The 7771-nt window shown below is 54.6% G+C and overlaps 1 pseudogene; it reads left to right on the forward strand.

The window, feature by feature from the left end:
* On the forward strand, nucleotides 1-1847 carry LOC103545887 (tubulin alpha chain, testis-specific-like; annotated as a pseudogene).
* The last annotated feature ends 5924 nt before the right edge of the window (nucleotides 1848-7771 follow it).

Consider the following 7771-nt stretch of genomic DNA (forward strand, 5'->3'; position numbering starts at 1 on the left):
ATGCCAAGTGACAAAACCATCGGTGGAGGGGATAACTCGTTCAACACGTTCTTCAGCAAGACTGGGGCTGGCAAGCATGTGACCAGAGCAGTGTTTGTGGACCTGGAGCCCACCGTGTTCGTAGGTACATGGACACTTGGGGTGGCTGTCCTGGGAGGGTGGGAGAGCCTTGCTGAGGCCCCCCATGTGCTCCTTTGGATCCCCCTGAAGAAGGGACGGACCTGCAAGTGTATGCCCATGGTCACGTTAGGTCACACACTGGAAGGTTAGTGCCTGAAATGTCCGTGGGACTCAGGCTCCTAACCAAGAAAAACCTGCTGTGAGGTTGGCCGGCACTAAGATGGGCTGGGGGTGGAGTCACTCGTGGCCTCCTCGACCCCAGGCAGGTGGTTGTGTAGACCCTGTCTGCAGGGCACCCGTGCACTGGTCCCTCCTTAGTGCTGTGTGCTCCCTCAGGCTGGGGAAGGAGTCTTGACCAGCATCTTAGACATAGAAAGCTCAGTATAGAACATTTGTTGGGTTCCCCCACGTTAGAAGTCTGAGGTAGTTTCTGAGGAGAGCTGCAAAGAGAGCACCTTTCAGGGGCCAACCAGGGATGACAAATGTCACCCTGAAGCCTATGAGACCCAGGCCACATAGGGTGCCCTGATGGGACTGCCCAGCAACAGCCATGCTGGGGACTGTCTAGCCTGTAAGGGATTTTGAAATTCCACCCTTGGCTGTAGCTACAGGGATGGAAGAAACACGCACGTGTAGAGTTGCCTGTGTGCGGGTGTGAGAGCTCTCCTCCCTTCTTGGGGAACCGGTCACACTGGCATTTGTCCCGCGAGTTGACTCCTCTGTCCTAGAGCCATCACGTGCAGTTGTGGTCTGTGTATTACACAGAGACGTTCCCTGTGACACACCGACGCGGCTGACCTACAAGGAACAGCACGTGCTTGGTAGAAGGGGACGGTCCCGATCTGTCCACCCTGGTGAGTTAACAACAGGCCTTAAAGACTCACAACACCTGTGTCCTCTTTGTAGATGAAGTGTGCACAGGGACCCACAGGCAGCTCTTCCACCCGGAGCAGCTGATCACCGGGAAGGAAGACGCAGTCAATAATTACGCTAGAGGCCATTGCCCCATCGGCAAGGAGATCGTCGACCTGGTCCTGGACCAGATCTGCAAACAGATGAGAAGAGTGCCAAGAAGGCTTCCTGTGGATGCTGTCTTGGACAGGAGGGTAGGCCTTGGAATGTGACCCGGAGGATACTGTGGCAAAACCGAGGCCTTAATCACGAGTCCACAGTCTTACCCTCCAGTGTGGCTGCAGTGCATCCATACGTCTTTACCGTCTGTCTGCTTTGCCTCTAAGAGCCATGCATGTTCACTGTGGAGGGTGTGAATCCTATAATCCTGCAGAGGAGGAGAAGTGACCGGGGCTGGTTGGAGGTTGCGCTGTGGCTTCTGCCCGCATTGGCTCCCGTCCTCTGCTTTCTCTCAGGCGGGTCTGTGAGTGGGGCTGCAGGGCTTCCTCATCTTCCACAGCTCTGGGGGCAGCCCCGGCTCTGGGTTTGCATCTCTGCTCACGGAACGCCTCTTGGTGGACTATGGCAAGAGGTCCAAGCTCGGACTTGCCATTTCCCCAGCCCCCCAGGTTTCCATGGCCTTGGTGGAGCCCTCCAATTCCATCCTGACCACCCACACGACCCCAGAACATACTGATTGTGCCTTCATGGTGGACTAGGAAGCCATCTATGACATATTTCAGCACAACCTGGATATCGAGCTGCCCACATGCACCAACCTCAGTCATCTCATTGGGCAGATCGTGTCCTCCATCCCGGCCTCCCTGCAACTGTAATGAAAGCCATCGTTTATTGAGCAGCAACTGTGTGCGGCACATTCTGGATGCTGGAGATACAGCAGCCAACAGAGACGCTGTCCCTCATGATGGAGCCAAGGAGACAGTTGGTCAGAGGCCTGTGCTAACATGAGAGCTGGTGTAGACAGGACTGTGTGCTGATGGAATTAACAGCCACATTGGGGTGGAGGATCTGGTAGTGGGCCCCATGCTAGATGGGCTGATCTGGGAAGCCTCTGTGAAGAGGTGATGCTCGACTGTCTCTTTAACAAGATCCCTGTGGCTCTGTGAGGACAGTAAACAGCCAAAGGATCAGTGGGCAGGGGAGGCTGTGGCCTGCAGTGGTTTGTGTGTGACAGAGAGGGAGCGGATGGTCAAAAGGTGGAAGCCCCAGGCTTTAGTGCTGAGACCTGGGGAAGGCCGGGTTTGGAAGGGAGCCCACCTGTTGGCTTGAGACAGGCCAAGTTTGGGGTGGAGTGGGGACATGACTGCCTCAGGGAAGCCCTCTTTTGTTCCCCTAGCCCGGCCCTCCATGCTCCTTGTCCTCGTGGCTCTGGTCTCACCTGCAGAAGGGCTGCCCCAGGCTCTCTCTGTCCCTGGGATGTGCTGTGAGCTGGGCATGGGCAGGCCTCAGACCTGGACTCCGGGGCTGGCTCTGCCACCTCAGGACTGGCAGTGGACTTGGCCCCTCCCCAACCCCTCCTGCTGGACCTCAGTGTCCCTGTCTGTGGGATGGGCTGGCCGTAAGCATCTAACTGTAGGGTCTCCTCCAGCTTGAAGGCTGCACTCTGTTCTGTGAGGATGTCAGAGCTTCGGGGCATGGGCCCCATTTTGTGATGGGTGTGGCTGGACCCCCTCCAAGGCCAGTCTCTGTGGAGTGAGTGCATGTCCAGGAGTGAGAATGCGCTCAGGAAGGACTCTCCCAGGCCTCTGTCCCAGCCCGCCTTCTCCTGACCTGGGCTCTCAGGTGCCTGTGTCAGGAAGATCCATGGAGGCCTGAAGGGCATGGGAGGGAGGCAGTGGGGCCACCCCTGTCCTGCAGGAGCTCGTCCGATGGCCACAGGAGACTGGGACACCCACGCTAAGCAGGGAGGGGAGCTTGACTGCTCAGTGGTCCAAGGAAAAAGAGACACGGGCCCTCTGAGGAGGGGCCTCCAGGCAGGAGGACTCTTGACAAAGATGGTGGTGGGATGGAGAGGGGAGAGCATGCTAGGCAGGGAGAATGGCTTGAGCAAAGGGGCAGAGGTGGAAGGGACGCACGTCTCAGGAGGGAGGAAGATGCTGTGGATGGGGGCTCAGAGCCCAGGCTGGAGCTGGTCGCTCCACCAGCACCCCGTCCTGGAACAGGCCTTGCACAGCTCCACCTGAGCCCTCCCCTCCAGGGACTCCGGCCCTCCCTTGGCTCTTCTGTGCCACCCCTGTGCAGCTGCTACCTGCCATCCTCTGGATTCTGTGTTTTCTGGAGTCCCACATCTGCCCATGGAGCTACCAGGGACAGCCTTGGGCAGGGGCTGGAAGAGAGGATCCCTCACCCCACCTCCTTCCCAGGTCACTGTGAACCAGTGGCACCAACAGGGAAATGAGGAAGGCACCCACCTCCTGTAGGGGGTTGAATGGTGATCCCCCAAAAGATATGTCCCCCCAGAACCTGTGAACGTGACCTTTGGAAAAAGAGTCTTTACAGATGAAGTTGCCGAGGATCTCAAGGTGAGAGCATCCTGAAGCATCCAGGTGGCCTTAAATCCAGTGACATGTCCTTATAAGAAGAGGAGAGACGCAGACACAGAGCAGAAGACACAGAGAAGCCCTGTGACACTGGAGGCAGAGCCTGGAGTGGGGCAGCCATTTCACAAGGGATGTCTGGGGCCAGCAGAAGCTGGAGGAGGCAGGAAGAGCCTAGAGGCTCAGAGGGAACCCAGCCTGCTGATGCCATGATTTCAGACTGCCGGCCCAGCATGGGGCCCAAGCCGCGGCCCACCCTACCATCCGGGCTCCTTGGACCCACCTTGGTCCCTCTGCCTGATGGTGGTGTCCTGAGTGGCCAGGTCAGCTCAGGATGCTGGGGTGTCAGCGATGAAGTAAGGCACCTGGGGGGCAGTTGGGTGGGAGTCAACGTTCAAGCAGGTAGGTCGGGGACCAGGGCGGGTGCCGCCCTTGAACTGGGGCAGGAGGCAGAGGCACCGGCCCTCCTCATGAAGCCTGAGATCATCGTCCTTCTTGTGGGTGGATTCGCCCGGAACCTCCACGCTTCTGGACGTCAAAATTCCATGTCCTCACCTTCTCTCCACCAGCCCCATGATAGGGACCCAGATCCAGTGAGTCAGAGGGTCTCTTCTTAGACACTAAAGCCACACATCTGAGGCCAGGCCTGTGAGCCCACAGACCCAGATTTAAGGGGTGGGGGAAGAAAGAGGGGGGCATCTAGGAAACATGGGAGGGGCCATCCTCTCAGCATGTTCCACAGGTCGTAGGTCTGGGGTCCAGACTGGGTCCGCCCAGGCCATGTTCCCTGAGGTCACACTTCTCACAGAAGGTCCTGCACTGGGCTGGGTGTCTGCAGTGCTGGGGGCCATGGAAGGTGACACAGAGAATGACAGGCCTGCACAGCGAGCAGGGGCTGGAGTGCTGAGGTCAGCTGACTGACATACCACCTGCCTTTAGACCCCAGGAGCCCCAGTCCTCAGGAAGGAACAGCCCTCTGGGCTTGGCCTCCTCCCCTGGAACTGAAAGTCTCCCGTGACCCCACTGCCTCAGTTTCTCCAGGTCCCCTCATCCTCTGACCAGATTAAGAGAATCTGGAACCTTCTCCCCCATCCCAACTCCATCATCTGGGGACTCCAAGAATCCCCAGTGTGGGATTCTGGGCAGTGTGTCCCGTGTTAATTGCCCAGAGGTCCGGCCATGTGAGGGAGGGGAGGGGACACAGCCCTCATTGCCCCATCATCCCGAGTCTGCAGGAGTTCTGAACAGCAGCTTAATTCCAGTGAGTCCGCCCCACCTGGAGGACAGAGCCGTTCTCCTGATGCCAAGTCCATCGGGGACGCCGTCTCTGGCCCCACGTGCTTCCTCCCGGGGATGCTTGGAGGTGGGAGACAGGCCTGTGCAGAGCTCCTGCTGTCTCCCACTGTCCTTGACTCCCTTCTCTGCTGCCCAACCCCTGCACCTGGCTGTGGCTTCTGCAAGGCCAGCCCAGGCCCTTGTCCTCATGGACCCATGGCCCAGTCAGGAGGCCCGGGGCCTGGGGACAAGTGCTCAGAGCAGGCGGCATGGGGCTGAGGTTGGCTCCAGACCAGTCCTCCTCCCTTTGGGGCAGGGAGGGAAGGTGCTGGCCTGTCCCCACGGCGGCACGAAGCCCCCACTGTGGGACTGCCAACCCTGCCGAGCTGCAGCGTCAGACTCTGCACCTGCCCGAGGAGGCAAGGTGCTGGAGCTCCTGGTGCTGGCCCTCTGCTCTGCTCTGATGCTGCCAGCAGGGAGCGGGGGAGGGGGTGCCACATAGCTGCCAGGGGCACTCATCTGGGCCCTGGTGCGGACCTCAGGTGGCCGGCACCCAGGGAGGTCTGCCCTGCCTCTGCCTCCTCGCCCCACAGGCCCCCGGGTCCCTCCCCTGGGACATCAGCAGGAAACACAGTAGACTGGGAGGACGCACACCGAATCTGGGGGCTTTTGTTTTCTTCTTTCTGCTTCTCTGCTCTTCCCAACGTTTCTGTAATGAGCACACGTTGCACACTGAAAATGACAGCAGCAACCTCCTTTAATTCACCAGCTCTTCTCTAGTGTGTGAGGGATCGTGGCACATGTCACACACTCAGACAGACCAGAAAGACATCAGGTGAGATGGAAAAGCCCCTCTGTGTCCCTGCGGCCCCACCCAGATGGGAGCATGTCCACAGCTGCCTGATGGACCTTTCAGGAAGCGTCTGTGCACAGGCCTCAGTCCCCTCTGCACGGAGGCCTCCTACCCGGCCTCTCAGATGGGGACACAGCACCTGCTCACTGTAAGGTGATGTTGTGAGAGAACACATCACTCTAGGGCCCGGGTACATCCAGGTTCATGGCAGCATGAGTCCAGCAGCCAAGAGATGGACGCAGCCCAGTGTCCATTGATGGATGAAAGGATAAACAAATGTGCTGTATGAACACGCTGGAGTACCATTCAGTCTGAGAAAGAATGAAGTACTGTCATGGGCTATGATGTAGATGAACCATGGGGACATTATGCTGAGTGAAGTCACAGTCACAAAGGGACAAGTACCGTATGATTCTGCTTCTGCGAGGGACCTAGAGCAGTGAGACTCACACACAGAAAGTAGAATGGAGGGTCCGGGGGCTGGGGAGGGGCACAGGGTTAGTGTCTAATGGGGACAGAGCTTCACTCTGGATGATTAGCACGTTCTGGAGACGGATGGTGGTGACGGCTGCACAACAAGGTGAATGTACTTAATGCCACTGAACCGTACTCTTAAAAATGCTTAAATACCCAGAAATAAACCCACACATCTGTGGACAGCTAACTTTCAACAAAGGAACCAAGAACACACACTGGAGAAAGGAAAGGCTTGTCAATAGATTGTGTGGGAAAACTGGACAGACGCATGCAGAAGAATGAAAGTGGAACATTATCTTACACCAGACACAAAAATTAACTCTAAATGGATTAAACACTTGAATGTAAGACCTGAAACCATGAAACTTCTAGAAGAAAACATAGCCAGTATGCTCTTTGACATCGGTCTCAGCAGCATATTTTCAAGTACCATGTCTGACCAGGCAAGGGCAACAATAGAAAAAATAAACAAATGGGACTTCATCAAACTAAAAAGCTTCTGCACAGCAAAGGAAACCATCAACAAAATGAAAAGACAACCTAACAATTGGGAGAAGATATTTGCAAACCGTATATCAGATAAGGGGTTAATATCCAAAATATACAAAGAACTCATACAGCTCAGCAACAAAAAAACCAACAACCCAATTAAAAAATGGGCAAAAGATCTGAACAGACATTTCTCCAAAAGAAGATAGACAGATGGCCAACAGGCACATTGAAGGATGCTCAACATCATTAACTATCAGGGAAATGCAAATCAAAACTCCAATGAGGCATCACCTCCCTCCGGTCAGAATGGCTATAATTAAGAAGACAGGAAACAAGTGTTGGAGAGGATGTGGAGAGAAGGGCACCCTCATACACTGCTGGCATGAGTGCAAACTGGTGCAGCCACTATGGAAAGTAGTATGGAGTATCCTCAAAAAATTAAGAATATATCTACCGTATGATCCAGCTATCCCACTGCTGGGTATTTATCCAAAGAACTTGAAAACGCAAATGCATAAAGATACATACACCCCTATGTTCATTGCAGCATTATTCACAATAGCCAAGACTTGGTAGCAACCTAGGTGCCCATCAAGGGACAAATGGATAAAGATGTGGTATATATACACACTGCAATACTACCCAGCCATAAGAAAGGATGAAATCTGGCCATTTGTGACAACGTGGATGGACCTTGAGGGTACTATACTAAGTGAAATTAGTCAGAGGGAGAAAGTGAAATACTGTATGACCTCACTCATAAGTAGAAAATATAAACAATAAACAAACACATAGAAACAGAGATTGGATTGCTGGTTCTCAGAGGGGAGGGGGAGGGAGGAGGGCGAAAGGGGTGGTTATGCACATGTGTGTGGTGATGGGTGGATGGTAATTAGTCTTTGCGTGGTGAACATGATGTAATCTACACAGAAATCGAAATATAATGATGTACACCTGAAATTTATATAATGTTATAAACCAATGTCACATCAATAAATAAGTAAATAAATAAATAAATGCTTAAAATGGTACATTTTACATTATATATCTCTTAGCACAATAAAACCAGAGTAAGTGCCTTCAATGGCAGCTCTCATGGTCACTC

This window comes from Equus przewalskii, chromosome 7, assembly GCF_037783145.1.
Source record: "Equus przewalskii isolate Varuska chromosome 7, EquPr2, whole genome shotgun sequence".
Taxonomy (NCBI): Eukaryota; Metazoa; Chordata; class Mammalia; order Perissodactyla; family Equidae; genus Equus; species Equus przewalskii.